Raw genomic sequence first — 17,307 nt, 5'->3', positions numbered from 1 at the left:
ATTCTTATCACTGAAGAAGGCAAATGAATTAAATCTGCCCAACAGCCTTCCCTTGATTATTGTACTTTTCCTGGTGACCTCCCATAACTGACTCCCCCGCCCCTAACATCTTTCTTTTGTCTTTAGCTGGAAATGATATTTAAGTGGTGACTTGGGCCATTTCAGGGAAGTTACTCAGTTGTCCTGGGTATCTCCCCTGTAGAAAGGAGGTACACATGTGATTAAACTTCCGTTTTTCTCCTGCTAATCTGTCTTTTATTACAAGGGGGGAGGGGGGTTCTCAGCCAAGAACCGAGAAGGTAGAGGGAAAATTATTTTTCCTCTCCCATGACCGATAGACAGACAGACACACCTCCTATTTGCTCTGTTTCTCTGGAGAACCCTGACTGATACACCAACCAACTCAAAAAGTTGAAGAAAACACTTGATTAAGGAAGTTTTAAGAGTATAAGTAGGCCTATAAACCAACTTGAAAGTACACAGGCTGGAGTCATGTACTCTTTTCATGTTAAAATAAAGATCGGTTAAAAACGAGCTACTAACCAGTTTTTTTGCCACTGAATTCAGGCTTTTCTTCAAAACCACCCTTGCAAGGGCAACTGCAGATGAATTCAGAAGCACATGTGTCTTTAATCTACACTTGCTTTATAACCCAATCATAGTAGGTGCTTCAAAATTCTCGACTTTGTATCATTATACATATTTTAAAAACTGTTTTACTTCACCCAAATGAGGTCTATCAATTTCTTCACCCAATAATCTACTTGTAGGAGTCAAAACATTTCAGAGGAGTTCAGTGAAGTTGAGTAAAATCAGAAGCTAAAGTGTTCTGGCAATTTAAAAAAGTTTATATCAACACAATCTTGTGTACATATTTTCTAATGATTTTGCTAGACTTTGTACTGAAAGAAACTATCTTTTTCTATAATATACAAACTTCTGACACTAGTAATGTGTTGATATCCTTTTACCTAAGAATGTTCTGCAGTGACAGCTTTATCAATATTTTTAAGAGACTTGCTGGGTGTGGCTGGAGAACCTGTCATCCTTTGATAAAAAAAAAAAAAAAAAGAAGTCTAAGGGAAAGCCAAAAAAACAAAACAAAACAAAACCAAAAAATAAAAAAAAACTCCTTTGTTTTTATTCAGTCTTTTATGTTTATTAAAAAAAATCTCTATAAACCCAAATACTATTAGATAGTGTCTCTTAAAATCCATAACAGAAAATCCAGAATTACAACATTTTAGATCAAATTTGTAGTCAGAATGAAACAAGTTAAACTATAAAAGAGAAAAGAAAAATAAAATAGAAAAATACAAAGATTATAGCCAAATGCAACTACAGTCCGTAAGTAGAAAGCTTAGTGAAAGTAGTGCCTTAAATTTTTGTTGTTTTCTTGTATTTTTCTCAAGTCATCCATATCCTGTTTACTTACAGGAAACATCATCTGCCTTACCTCGTGCATGGTGTTTTCCTCCTGGTGTATCAGCCCTGCCTTCCCCCACGCCTGACTCACGTTCACATTATAGAAACAACCTAGGACGGCTGTTTGTGTAAAGGTAATGGGATACCCTTAAGTGGAAACTCAGGATATCCAAGTTAACACAAGTTGTTGATCATGAGACCTATAAACGGTTCTCCCCACATGCTCACCCTTAGCTCCAAGCTCAAAGCAGCAGACCTTACTTTTCTTTACAAGATTGGGGTAGACAGTTGCTCCTTAAAGGGTGAGAAGAGAGAGGAGGGCGACAAAGGAATAAATCTCAAAGAATGAGTGTTTCCCCAGCAGGGGAAAAAGCCAGGGGGGAAGCATGAGCCAAAACACTGGGATCCTAAAAGACTGAATCCTGGTTTCCTACCTTTGCCAGCAGGGCCCCTGTGGGGACTTTGTGCTGTTTTCCTACCCTTTCTGATCTTACTGAGAGGGATATGAGTCTTCCTTCCTGCCCCTCACCAGGCTTTCCAAAGCAAAACATAAATTCTGTCTACTCCAGCCCATTCTTATGAGGTTTCCCTATTCTTCACTGTTTGCAAAAGAGTGAGTGTTGAAAAAAAAAAAAAAGATGCAGTAAACAGGTGACATTTGGTAGAAAGAGAACTGTACTTGGAAGCATATCATGTGGGATTAATGTTCCAGATCTGTCAGTTAGAAGCTGTGCAACTTTGAGCATGTAATTTTTATGCCATTGTGCCTTGGATTAAAAAAAGAAAAAAAAACAATTGGTAAGAATGAGTAGGTTTTATCTAAGCCTCAGTTTACTCATCTGTAAATTGCAATAAAAATGTCTAACTCTGGGATTGAGGAGAGGGTGGTTGGCAGTGGGAGGGAAGCACTGTTAGGAAATGAAATTATGTGTGTAAAGCACTAGCATAGCTCCTGCACATCGTTTCAATGAGTAGATGATTTCTTTCCTCTTTTTCCCCTCTGAGTGGTTTTCTTCGCATGGGCTGGGAAGTCAGCCTTCCCCAGGGGTCTGTGGACGCCATGCAAGATCCCCACCTTCCTGGATTGTACATTCTAGGAACTGCAGGAGTGATGTGGAGGAGTAACAGAAGTAACATATGGTAAACTGAGTTTTCCATGTGTTCGTTGTTTTTTAAATTAAAATGTTTCCCTCAAAAAAAATAACTTCAGACTTGTACATTGATCATATGTCAGTCCTCTTCACTTCTGGCAATTTCTTGCAGAGATTGATACAAAATTGCTGAGAGCCTATAAGAATTCAGAAATCTAAATATAGAAAGCAGCAATTATTTTTTTATGTAACAAAATGCTAATCCTTGCATTTTTCATTGTTTTATTGGACTAATTTAGCCTTCAGACTATAATCCCAAATACACTGTCAAAGCTTTTGGAAATGAACAAGAAAAAAAATATCTAAAGGAAGACCTCTATTTTTAGCATCCCACTAAGCCATTTCTTGCATGGCTGTAGTTATTCCAAAATTGGTCACAGTTTTATTTGAACTGCTCTAAGGGGGAAAAAAATAATGAAAGAAATTTGTAAAATGGAGTTTTAAATACACGTTACCAAATTTAATTGATTTTTAACGCAACTGGAAGTAGAGCAGGCCGTGTCAGGTATTTATCATCACTATTTGCAAAACAATCAGTCCACCCCAGTCCCAGCCCCAACCTCCTATTGACCCTGCTCAGGGCCTGGACACCCAAAGAGGGCAAGACAGGCTTCCTCCCGCCCCCCTGCGTGTTGGCTGGGGCCGCCCATTGTCTGGCTAATGGAATCCTGGAACCCAGCCAGAGCTGTAGCCTGCGTGTGTGGCTTAGTTTTGTTTTGTTTTTAATGATCACACACATTCTGTCCTAAACTGCAGACAGAAGTGGGGGGAGGTGGGGGATCTTATTGTACTGAGAAGAGAAAACGCAGAAAAGTGAGAGTTCTGGATGAAGTTGTCTAATGTTCCAAGAAATAAAGTTTAGGTAAATGATTAAAATAGAAAAGCGTGTAAGGACTCCAGATTTCCTATTACTGAAGGAATAAGTAAAAAAACATAAAATTTTCAAATCTTGAAAAAAATAAAATAGAAAAGCATGGCAAACGAAGAAAGAAAAATGAAGGGAACCAAGCATGTCAAACCTTAGAGGAAGAAGTTCTTAGAAATATAACCAAGAAATATCCAACTTTATGCATGAACACAAATTAAAAAATGAAAAATAAATCAGGCTGCTTTCCTCCCTAAAGAAGAGTTTCCTTAAGGTAAATGTACAAGAGTTCAGTATTTTGTTGTTGTTGTGTGACCATTAAATCTGAAAATAAAAAAGGTATATAATTTTGCTGACAACTACATTTCTAGACTTTTAAAGTATTGATAAAGTTACTCCTAAACTTATTTATGTGTATATACAATTTACTCACATCAAAGAATTAACATAGATGCAAAGTCTAGGAGGCTGCCTTCTGAAGACGATGTTAGCAAGCAAAGAGGCAGTGCGCAGACCTGCTTGGTTCTTAGTAAACTACAGTAAAAGAGCTCAGAAAGTCATAAGGCTGGCTGTCAGGAAATGAGCTTAAGCAAAGGAAATGGGAGATGTCTGGTTCAGGGGATTTGAGGAAGGCTTTTCCCAATGGGTGCTTTTGTTTTCCTTTTTCATGCTAAGTCGGGATACATGATTTGTCTTTCACTTGTACACAAAAGAAATACCAAGGTAGTAAGATAACATCTCTAAGGGTATAAGCCCGAGTTTTCTCTATAACAGAAAGCTGTTCACTGGCAGCCTAGTGCCAGTCTTTCCTGACTGGAGCTGAAGCACACGCAGGAAGTAGAGAGAATTACTAATAACAGGTTGAGCGCTGGTATTTTTTACCCGAGGACACAACTGAAGCTGGGGCAACTATAATCTCTGACCTAGGATTTTGGAACCAAGACCTTGAAAAGTCACACTGAGTCCTCTGCCAGTGAGTAGAGAAAGGGTGAAAGTACAGGCAGGGAGACAGGAGGCCCCTGACTGGGCTCTGAGGGTATTTCAGGTAAGAAGATGCTGAGACAAAACAAAGACAGCAAAAAAATTTACACGACCCTATCCCAATTACTAGGATTAAAATGTTTTTCTAATAATTACATTGTGAACACAGAAAATAAAAATAACCACAAAAACTCATCAGGCCTCAGAGGGAAAGTTCACTGTAAATATTAACCAGACCTGGCAATACATAACTATAGATCATGGATGTCACAGAAACAAAAAAACTCTCACACAATGTGTAAGCGTCATGTCTGGTTTCAGGCCACTGACCTTACCATCGGCCAGTTTCCTGGTAAAGTCCTAATAAAAGACCAGAGATGAAAAGCCCTTATTTGCAACCCAGTCGGGATACCTCTCACTCCTAAGAGCTTTTTCTGTATCCTTGTTTAATAAAACTCTTAATCACTTTGCTCACTCTCCTCTGTCCGTGAGATTCATTCTTTGACTCCGTGAGACAAGAACCTCACTTTCCAGCTTCAGCGCCACTCATCATCAGGAAAATGCAAGTCAAAACTACAATGAGATATCACCTCACATGGCTACAATCAAAAACACAAGAAACAACAAGTGTTGGCAAGGATATGGAGCAAAAGGAACCCTCATGCACTGTTGGTGGGCATGCAAACTGGTGCAGCCACTGTGGAAGACAGTATGGAAATTCTTCAAAAAACAAAATAGAACTACCCTATGATCCAGGAATTGCACCACTGGGTATTTACCCCAAAAATACCAAAACACTAATTCAAAGGGGTATGTGCATCCCTATGTTTATTGCAGCATTATTTACAATAGCCAAACTATGGAACAGCCCAAGTGTCCATCAATAGATGAATGGATAAAGAAAAAGTGACATATATATACATAGATGGATGGAGCTAGAGAGTATAATGCTAGTGAAATAAGTCAGTCAAAGAGAAATACCATATGATCTCACTCATATGTGGAATTTAAGAAACAAACAAGCAAAGGGAAAAAGCGAGACAAACCAAGAAACAGAATCTTAATTATAGAGAACAAACTGATGATTACTGGAGGGGAGGTAGGTAGGGGGTAAGGATTAAAGAGTATACTACTCACGATGGGAAAAAATGAAATAAAATGAAAGAAGAGAAAAGAAAAGAAAAGAAAAGAAAAGAAAAGAAAAGAAAAGAAGAAAGGAAAAGAGAAGAGGAAAGGAAAGGAAAACGGAAAGGAAAGGAAAGAAAAAAAAGAAAAGAAAAGAAAAGAAAAGAAAAGAAAAGAAAAGAAAAGAAAAAGAAAAGAGTGAGACCATGTAGCCCTAGAAAGGGGAAAAAAAAGTTGGGTCCTGATAAATGTCCCAGTTGCAAGAGGCCAACTATATGCTCTGCACATTTTTTGATGAGCGTTCCCAAGATGCTTACGAGAAAATTCTTAAGGCACATTGAGTGGGTAGCATGTAACCTAGTAATTTGTCATCAAGACATATATAGGACTTAGAAAGCATGACACAAAATATGCTCAGACAGAAGCCTTTTGGTATGGAGAAACTAATGGGCAAAGAGGGGAATGGAGTATCACTTTTCCGAAGATGCAGCAAAGTCCAATTCAAGGACTGCCCTTATCCAAAGTGGGAAACATCTGATTTCCAAGACTGAGACCCAGCCATGTTCCTTGTGTCTCATGCTCACAAGGAACAGATTTTGCCAACCTCTGGTAGTCCCCATTAGAAGAGCATTTATTCTAGAACTGCTCCTCCAAGAAAGGGCTGTATCTAAAACTGAACTCATGAATACCTTAATGCCTGCTTCTGTCCATGACCATCTTCCCCTTCCTCCTCACTCTCCTACCCCACCCCACATTAAAACTTACACTCACTCAGGAAAGCTGATCTCAGTTTATTGGTAGAAAAACAACAACAACAAACTATTGACTAAAACATTCAGTTTAAGTTAAACCATGGTAAGAAGTATTAACTCTCTCAGGAAAATTATACAATTTGAGGTCACTTAAAGAACAAATTTGTATTAATGGGATTTCTGTGGATATATTTTTCGCTAAGGCCTGCCCTCAGTTAGTACCTTGTACTAAAAAACGACATTTCATTATGAACAAAACCAGCTCTAAGTAGACTTAGCCCTTCATGGGCAGTATTTTGATGATGCAATGCCTGCAAGGAAGGTCATCTCCCAGAGGAGGAGGCAGGCGCAAGTAGTGGAGAAAGCTGATCAAGAAGAGCCTACAGATGCTGCCTGGTGGGGGAGGGGGCAAGGAGCTGCAACAGATAGGAAAATGTTGGAAGGACCATTTATGAAATCAACCCATTGGCTACAGTGCCCTCTTGCTCTGAGTGATGAGGATAAGCAATGAGGCACCCTGGAAAATGAACAGACGACGGTCAGAAAGGTCTGGGTTTGAACAGAACCCACAAATTACTGTACAGGGGAATGTGGGCACATTACTTAATCATACCGATATGTAATTTCTTCATTTAAAAAATACACGATTACAGAATTAGAGATAATACAACCGGTGGCATATATTAGATGCTCAAGATGGCAACATGTAAATCACTATTCACTCGGTACTTCGGGGAGAAGAGCTAATACTCAAGGCACAGAGGGACCGTGTGAAATAGACAATATTAAAGCTGAAAGTATCAAGATTCATGATGTATAGAAACAGTAGAGACCTAAGGCTCAAATTTTCTTTCCTCATAATATCTTCTATCTAGCAGCGGGTTACCTGTCCTATCAGAATTATATTCCTCACTAAACCTCACTAGTGACCTTATCTACAGCAACACTTCATTTTTCCCCCCTAAACTTTAGTGTAGATAGAAATGTGCTATTTATAGCTACCACCCTGGGCTATAAATCTTGGAGGCAATGTGGATGCTGGCTTGGTTGCTCAGAGTCCAAGCGAGTGACTAATTAAAAGGGTGAGTTCTACTGAGTTATTCTCCCATTTATTTCAGCTGTGTGGGACAGTGAGAAGATTCAAAAGAAAGGACGGAATGAGCAATAAAATGATGAAAGGCGCAGCTATGGGCAAATCTCACGATCTGCTCCAAGTATGGAGGAAGAAAAAGCTAAAGATTCTCTTTGCTATTAAAGAACAATAAATAAAATATAAAACAAGCTAAGGGATCCTGATATTTTTAATACAGTGGACCCCAGATTTCCATTAGCTTACAGGACTAATCATTTCTGCATTTATAAACTAGTAATATTATATTGAAGACTAGAAAAGTTAGACCATAATTAAAATACATTTTATGAAATATTGAGTAATATTCAAATAAAAACTAATATTCCTCCCTTTTTTAAAAAAGATTTATTTATTTGACACACACACACACACACACACACACACAGGAGAGCACAAGCAGGGGGAGCGGCAGGCAAAGGGAGAGGGAGAAGCAGGCTCCCCGTTGAGCAAAGAGCTCTCTCTCAACTAAATAAATAAATCTTAAAAAAAAAAAATTTAAAAACCAAATAAATGAAAGATCACTGATGTTGGGTGGCTGATGGGCTGAAGACGGCAGTGATGGGTCAGAGCAACAACTCAAACTCATTTGAGCTTTCCGTGTGCCCCTCACAAGACGACATGCTTTACATACATCACCTCATGTAACCTTTAGTAAAACTCTTTGGGGGAAGTTTTCACTTCTTTTCTGTGGAGCCCCCAGGTGTGTAAAATTAAAAATAAAATTTTATGCCTTCTTTTCTATGAATCTGTCTTTTGCCAGTTTAATTCACATGCCTCTGAGATTTAACCTAAGAGGATCAAGGAGAGGTTTTTCTTTCCCTTCATATCAGAAATAACCCAGCAAAATATATGGAGAGAGAGTAGCCAGAATGATAGGGGAAACACAGAGGGGAATTATGTCGGGATAGGAGACCATACTTTCCAAGGAGAAAGTTATCAATAGTGTCAAATGCTAAGGACCAATTCTATTCCCAGCCCTGAGAATCCCAAGAACATAGTACACACACAGTGATGGGGGAGATCCAACTATATCCACCTATTATACCAGGCACTCTATTTTTTATGCTTTATCTACTTTATTTCACTTATAACTTATATGATCTCCATATGGCAGGTATAATCAAAATAATTACAGATGAAAAGCTAGGGTGTATTGAGGTTAAACTACATTTCTGGGTTTATATTTAATAAATGGTAGATCCATAATTCAAATGCAGACCTGTCTGATTCCAGTAGTGTTATGGCAGAGCTGAGAACTAGATGCTTAGGAAGCATAAAGGAGGCGCACATTATTCAGAAAGGTGGACGCAGCAGCACCAGGGAGGATTATACAGGAACTGAACCTTGAATGAGAAGGAATAGGCCAATTGCACAAGGATAGGCTGCAGGTTTTCAGCCAAACAGGACGTGCAGTGAGTGAGGGGAGGAGAGAGCACATCAGCTTCAGGGACCTCTGAACTACAGGGTTCCTGTAAGGAAGGCAGCGGATCGGACAGGGAAAGAGTAGAGGTAGGACCTTTATCCTTAAGAAGAACCCCTTAAATACTGTCAATAGGGGACCCCCTGGGGGAGATTTGTGTAGGAAATCTGTGGCAACAGTGAGAAGGATGAATTGGAGGAAGAGAACAAAAAATGCAGGCCCTCCAAGTGAGAGCCTACATAGTGGCCTCATGGACAATAGGGAGAAAGAGCTTATGTCAGCCAGATCAGAAAGGCATGAAATTAAAAGAACTGGATGACTTCGACCAAAGTCGGGGTGGGGGGCACGGGAGGAGAGAGGACAAAGAGAAACATATATGGGATGAATATCAGTTGTCTGACTTGGTCAACAGGATAGCTGGCAGGAAATGGATGTAGGAAAGCACATATAAAGTTAAAAAAAATGTGAGTTCAGTTTTGGAGTTTGAATTGCCTGTGGAACTTCCAGGAGAACATGTTACGAAGATGGCTGGCTGTAGAGTGACACTTAAGAGGCTGGACGGTGGCTGCAATCATGGAATATGTATACAACATGGGTCCCCAAACTCATCTGACCACAGAATTCTTTACCTAAAGACAATTTTTTTTTTTAAGATTTTATTTATTTATTTGACAGAGAGAGAGAGACAGCCAGAGAGAGGGAACACAAGCAGGGGGAGTGGGAGAGGAAGAAGCAGGCTCCCAGCAGAGGAGCCTGATGTGGGGCTCGATCCCATAACGAACGCCAGGATCACGCCCTGAGCCAAAGGCAGATGCTTAACGACTGAGCCACCCAGGCGCCCCCCCCCTTTTTTAAGATTTTATTTATTTATTTGAGAGAGAGAGAGAGAGAGAGAGAGAGAGAACCAGCCAGAGGAGGGGCAGAGGGAGAGGGACAAGGAGAATCTCCACTGAGCAGGGACCCCCAACTCTCCAATCAATCCCCAGATATCATGGCCTGAGACAAAGTCAGATGCTTAACCAACTAAACTGCCCAGGCGCCCCCAAAGCTAGTGTTCAGAGAAGGGTTTATAATTTACTCCCTCTAGGGACATTTTGAAGCTACATCAGTGACTGTTTCTCATTTTTTTCAACAAGAAGAAAACAAGAAGGCAGAGCAAGGACCCCATCTGAATCTTCTACATAGTCTGTATTGCTCTACCAAAGATTTTTTTTTTTTATCAGTTTGCTTGAAAACTGGTGGCAACATCATTCATGAAGATAAATGGATTTTATCTAACATATGAAACATTTTATGACTCATCTTTTTTTTTTATATACTCCGGTCTTCATTTGCTTGTGAATATCTCCAGTATCTAATGCCCATTTTTCTCAGCTTTGGTGTGTGATTTGGATTATAAAGGAGGAAAAGTAAGGAAATTGCAGTTGTACCATTTCTCATATTGTGACATTTCAAGTAATCAAAACAATTTGGCTCTCATGTGAAGGATTCTGTCTTCAAATACACAAAATCAGTTCATGAAAATGACAATCGTGATGTTTATTGTGGAAGCAATGGGCTTCTAAAACATTGTTTTTACTTTCTCCCTAATGGAACCATGTCCCAGAAAAGCAACTTCACATCATTTATTCCTGCTGTGACATGCACACTCTTTAAGAAATTTGGGGAGAAATGTTATGCAATCTTTTTTTAAAGTAATGCTTTTAAGAGGGAATTTCCATAACAATTATTTAATTATTAAATGGAAATAGCCACATTGCTAGAAAGGAAGGCCCATCCCAGCAAAACTGCCCAGTAGATTTCCGCTTGAAAATTACTCTTGAGAGAATGATGAGGTAAGAAATAAGATGACTAATTCTAGTTCACGAAGAGAGAGTCTCCTCCCCCTTTTGGGGGGCAGGAATGCCACTTTTTTTTAGAAAGATAAATGTCAGTGTACAGTTCGGCTTTTCTTTCTGTGATGCTCTGACTTAGGGATGGATCAAGATTGTGGCCAAAGGAAAGGTGAATATCATCCATCAGATTTCCTTGAATTGTCAAAATTAAGAGTATTGGCTCTATTTTTTTCTCTCACTAGATTTCTTTTCTTTTGGGGAATTCCTATAGTTGTGCCTCCGCCCCCCACCCCCCTACCCCAGTTACTCAGGATCCTGTTACAAGAGTTATAATTAAATCAATTTTAACAGACTCTGGTTGAATTCAAGTCACCACCACTCTTAGTACATCTGATCACCCCCAAAAGGCCTACTTGCCCATAGTCTAGCTAGACATATAGAGAAAGAAGAGAAAGAAGATGAAACAAAACTCGCTGGACTGAACTTGAGAAAGAGCTTATGTCCAGGTGGGCTGGGAAGTCATATAGTCCAAATTCTTTGTTATAAGGAAAAAGAAGAAACGATGGAACACAAAGAGAAGTCTGTGGCCTACAATCAAAACTGATAAAAGCATGATTCTTCTCTGATTTTTTACATGAGTGTTCAAGTCAAGGGGGCCATGAATGCAAAAGATTATTGAAAATCTGGTAAGAGTGTTAACATTATTAGGATGTCTGCCCATCCCATGCACCCCCAACCCCCTTTTCTGAAAATCATCCTACTCATCACCAGAGCAGAGGCCTGATTATAGCATATGGCCTTAGTCCCATGCTGGCTGCTACAGATCAGGGAGGACAGCTAATAAGAGCTTATCATTTGTGACTTTCTTTCCTAAGCCAGGGTTGGAGTTGGTATTCAGAAACTTTGGTCCCTCCCCCCAGCACCGAAAGTAATACACTACTGAAAAGCTAGTCTGTAGAGAGAGAAAAGAATGACAAGAGATAGGGGAGATGCAAAAGCAAGAGACCATGAAATAGCTTGAACAACAGGGTATGTAGTAGTTTAAATAACCAAGATGGATGAGATGAGGAGAGGAATCGTTCTCAGAGAAAATTAAAAGTCCTTCTTTGTACATGTTGTACATAGGGAGGGAGATGTGGACTCGACATCTGGAACTAGGGGAGATGTCATGGGTGGCTCCGTTGGTTAAGCATCCAACTCTTGTTTTCAGCTCAGGTCATGATCTCAAAGTTATGAGACTGAGCCCCACATCAGGCTCAAGATTTTCTCCCTCCCTCTCCCTTTGCCCCTCCACCTCTCTCTCAAAAACAAAAAAAGAAAAAAGAAAAAAAGAAATCCTGCTCCAGGATTTAGCAGCTGAGAAAAAAAGAAAAACCTAGCAAAGATGGGCAAGAAGAAACAGCAGATGAGACTGACAGAAAATCAGAAGACTCTGGTGCCAGAGAAGCCAGGAGAATAGAGTGTTTCTAGGAAAAAGTGACCAAATCAGCTCACTTTTACAAAAAAAATAAACACTTCTTAGAATTATTTGTATTCGGTTTGAGGGCTCACCAAATGAATGATACTTATATTGTTTTTTGGCTGATATTAAAGTCACATATAGGGGCACCTGGGTGGCTCAGTCCTTAAGCGTCTGCCTTCGGCTCAGGGCGTAATCCTGGAGTTCTGGGATCAAGCCCCGCATCAGGCTCCTCCGCGGGAAGCCTGTTTCTTCCTCTCCCACTCCCCCTGCTTGTGTTCCCTCTCTCGCTGGCTGTCTCTCTCTTCGTCAAATAAATAAATAAAATCTTTAAAAAAGTAAAAAAATAAAGTCACATATAAAAGTAAAAAAATAAAAACATGAGCATTCGTAAACCAAATTAAAAAACACACCTCAGACAGATACAATTAAGTTTTTTTTAAGAAAAAAAGGCAGGGGTAGGTTGTTTCATGATATTTCTTGTGCCGACTGAAATTCGTAGGATAAGTTGAAGTGTGAGACTTCAGAAAAATGTCAATAATTAATTTTGTATGAGATTCACTTTGTAGGAGGGTTTAGGATATCGTTTGGTGGATGGTAGTGAACATTTGTTCCAGGGAGGTGTTTCTGAGGGTAAAAAGGGAGAATTCCATAAGGTCTACTTGGCCAAAGGAAAAATGATATCCCATATTATTTTATGTAGGTTGCAAAGCAATGCGAGAGGCAATGATTTTGCCAAGGGTGCTTGCTGAGCCAGTTGGGTGCTCAGGTGTGTAGTAATAGCTATCACTATGTCCCAGGCCCCAACAATAATCATCCCATCTAAGTAAAAACAGCTCGCTTCCTAGAGCAACACTTCAAAGCCAGTGGGCTGGCCTTCCAGGTTGACTAGGAGGCCTCTCAAGCCCTCCTTAATTTAATGCAAGGGCTGGTGCAATTAATGGGCTGAATGTCTTAGGGGTTCTGATCTTGAGCTCTGGAATCTAGCAGGCCTTGTTAGAACCCCAGGGCTTCTCATTATTAACTGAGTGACCCTATCTAGAGATTTAACCACTCTAAGCCTCTTTCTTTGTTAGTGAAAAAAGGATTATAGAAGTTACCTCAGAAAGTTACATTGAGAATTAAATGAGAAAACAGAGCATTTAGGATAGTGCGGTACACGATGCAGTGAATCCCCATCCACTACAAGGTACAGTTCATATTACCGTGTTGAGTTAGAAATGTAATATTATGTGAAATGTATTTGAGGCTGTAACAGAGTTTGAGAATGGGGATGTGACTAAGATCTCATGAAAATGATTTCTGCTATGCTAGGAAGAAGCAGGACAGTTAGGTTGCTCGGCCTCTAAGTTCAGCCCTCCTTCCCCTTCTTTCCTACTGGTGCCAGTGTAGACCAATGCATCATTTACTACCCTGACAGACAGAAATGGAAAGAGCAGTCCCCTCTCGTCTGCACGGTAAATCAAGACCCCCAGCAGACTCCTGAAACCACAGATACGACCAAACCCTATAGATACTCTGTTTTTTTTCCCCATACATACGTGCCTCTGATGAAGTTTAATTTATAAACTAGGCACAGTAAGAGATTATCAACAATAACTAATAATAAAATAGAACACGTATCACAATATACTATAACAAAAGTTATGTGAATGTGGTCTCTCTCTCAAAATACCTTAACTGTACTGTGCTCACCCTCCTTCCTGTGACGATGGGAGGTAATAAAACGCCTACGTGATCACACAAGTGAGCCGAGTGACGTGGACACTGTGAGGTAGCATTAGGCTACTCGGGCCAGAGACATGATGATATTTCTGAGTGTCCGAAGGAGGATCATGTGCTTCCAGACCATGGTTGCCCGCAGGTAACTTAAAACCACCGATGGGGGGGGGGGGGGGCTAGAGTTGCTACAAATGAGTATGTGCTGTTAAAAAATAAAAGTATGGATTTTTCTAAATCAAAGCACATTATTCCATTTCTTCCTGTCACTGTACTTTTTTTCTTTTGTGTGAGTGTAATAAATGGATTTTTGAGGTAGTTTTAAGTGATAGTCAGTCATTGTTCAAAGCCTCCACTGCCAGGTGAGCCCCAGAGCTCGCAATTGTAAAAATCTGCATTATAGCAGGGAGACACTCACCGGCCTCACACTTTACATCACAATAGGCAAGCCAATGTGAGGCAGCTTTGAAATCCCAGGGCTGTGGTCAAAGTCCGGACCTCCTGGAAGGACAAAGTGTTCTGTTTGTGTAGCACAAGGGTGTGGCTTTTGTAGCTAGTAAAATAATCTGAACACAAAGGCTTCTAGATCCTGCCGAGCACTCTGCAGTGAACTGACTCAGCGTAAAGTGGTGGGAAAGGAAGCTCGTTCTTAGATTTCAGAACCCTCCAAAGCTACACCCTGCTCACTTAGTTCCGTCCCAGTTCAACAGGAAGGGGGTTTCATCAGCTAGTGCACACACACACACACACACACACACCCCAAGCAGAAGAGAGGATGAGACACGCCCGAGGGGAACTCTGGGGGTGTCCACTGCACACTCTTTACAACCTCTCACCAGCCTCGTGCTTTTCACTTGTTTCATTCAAGCAAAACCTAGTTGCTTTCAGGAACTGGCAGAGGGAAGCCTCCTAATTAAGCCGAAACATCCCCAGTTAATACGGGAGGGGGTTTCTGAACATCACGATAGATGCTTTGATTATCAGCGTCTAAGAGAGACTGTGTTTTGAAAGCAAGACATCGGTATGTACTACATAGGTTGCATACAAGTTAACCGGACTTAGAATCTGTTAAAGGTTTCGATCATGTACACTTTCAGGTTCACACACACACCAACCACCACCGATTTAGACTTCACATAAATAAACAGCACAATTACAAACTGTTATGTAATTTAAAATCCTGATCTTTATATTTGGAATTAAGAGAAAAGGGATCTGAATTATGCAAAATCAGCCGATATTGATTAGATTCTCATCATTGTTCAACTTCTAATTTTGCTTGGATCATTTTGCCTAAAGCTCACTTAGCCAAATTCACCCAAAGAAGATACGGAAACTTTTTGTGAAAAAGATCATATAGAATTTTATCTTTTATCAATAAGATCAATGTCCTGGGGAACTTACATTCCAAGGAAACAAATACCCAGAAAAAAAAATCATTTACCAGGACCAACAAGAAACTTAGTTTATCTTTCTTTAAACTACCAGAAAGCCAATTAACTTAAGAACAATTTTTAAAAATTCAGGAATTTCATATAATACTACATTTACCAAAAAAAAGTTCAAAAATATGTATAGATAACATTAAGCGAAGCTTTATGGTGAGATTTTTGCCAAAAACTATTTAAAGTTAATCCCAGCACAACCTACTGTGTGGATAATATCCTATGAGTTAAAATTTGATATATTTTTATTATTAAAGTTTCAAAAAATTGGTTAAAATATACATTTATTTGGTAAAATATATGACCTCCCTTCCCTTTATCAAGATCACTAAATGTCATAAAGTTTTGTTCTTTTGTTTTAAATGGTCTTTTCAAAGCTTTTCTTTCTGTAACTGGATGACACGACTCCTTTTTTATTTTGGAAGTTCTGAAGGGTGTAATTGGGAGCAATAAAGGACAAGCTGCCCCAAACCTAATTATGTGACAATGGAACTCCGGGAAAGGTGAGTTCCTCACAAAATACAAGGTAGGGAGGGAATATTTCAGTTTAAAGTGGACTACCTTGAGAATTAATGTATGTCTTTGGAAGATGGGTGTTCATCCCCTGAAGAGAGTGTAATGAGTATTTACTACGTACTAGGAGGCATCCGAGGGACAACAGTGGAGAGTAAGACAGGGTTTCCGCCCTCATAGACCCCACATTCCTCTGGAGGATGACAGGCATTAAACACACAAACATAACTCCATAAACAAGAGAATACCATGCAGCGGTCAGTGCCAGGAGAAAATCACAACAGAGTGTTATACTAGAAAATGACTAGAAGTAGGGTTGCCAGCCTTAGCAAATAAAAATACAGGAGACCAAGTTCAGTTTGAATTTCAGATAAATGACTCATTATTCTTATTTTAGTATAAATATGCCCCATGCACTATTTGGAACATATTTTACCAAAAAAAAAAAAAAAAAATACTCACTGCTTATCTGAGATTCCAACTGAGCTCGGGCTCCTGTATTTTACCTGACAACTCTACCTAGGATACTCCTTAAATGAGGAGTTTGGGAAAGGCCTTGGTGAGAATGTGATCTGGACAGCCTCCCAGCTGCAGCCCTAAAGCCGAAACAGGTGTGTGTGCCTGGTAGCTGGAGTGTGTGTACAAATCACAGTTGTGACGGTCAGAACTGACCAAGAGAACCCTTCCCCACATGGACCAGAGACCTAGGACAGTAGCCCTCCCCTTGCCCATGGTTTTACTTTCTGCAGTTTCAGTTACCTGCGGTCAACAGTGCTCTGGAAGCAGGTGATTCACCTTCCAGCACACAGTCAAAAGGTCAATAGTAGCCTAATGCTATGTCACCAGGCCTTCACCTCACTTCATCTCATCATGTAGGCGTTTTATCATCTCCCAACATCACATGAAGGGTGACTACAGTACAGTAAGATAGTTAGAGAAAGAGAGAAACCACATTCGCATCATTTTTATTACAGTATGTTGTTATAATTGTTCTATTTTATTATTGGTTACTGTTGACGATCTCTTACTATGCCTATTTTATAAATTAGACTTTATCCTAGGTATGTATGTATGTATAGGAAGAAACAGTATATACAGGGTTTCAGGCATCCACTGGGGGTCTTGGAACGTATCCCCAGTGCATAAGGGGGGCGGGCTACTGTCTACTGGAAACGTGCTAAGGGAGGCAGGGAGATGGACTGTGGAGGGAAGCTGGCCCCTGTAGCAAATTAGACTGTGTGCTAGGCAGCATTTGGAGTTGCCTGTGTGATACATTAGACATGCTTACAGGAAAGGGTAGAAGGAGGAGGTGCCGGCTTGAGAGAAATGTGTGAACCTGAGGTCGGGAAAACTGACTTAGAAACAGAGGCTCAGCCACTGAGGGTTCCTTGGGAAGGTGTTAAGATTTTAACTGATCTCGTTCTACCATCAAGAAAGTCCTACAGGGTACAACTTTAAGTTTATTCCCTTAACAATATAATTTCT

Source organism: Ursus arctos, unplaced genomic scaffold (assembly GCF_023065955.2).
Source record: "Ursus arctos isolate Adak ecotype North America unplaced genomic scaffold, UrsArc2.0 scaffold_3, whole genome shotgun sequence".
In the NCBI taxonomy this organism is placed as follows: domain Eukaryota; kingdom Metazoa; phylum Chordata; class Mammalia; order Carnivora; family Ursidae; genus Ursus; species Ursus arctos.
The sequence above is the reverse complement of the archived record's forward strand: the minus strand, read 5'-3'. Positions refer to the sequence as shown.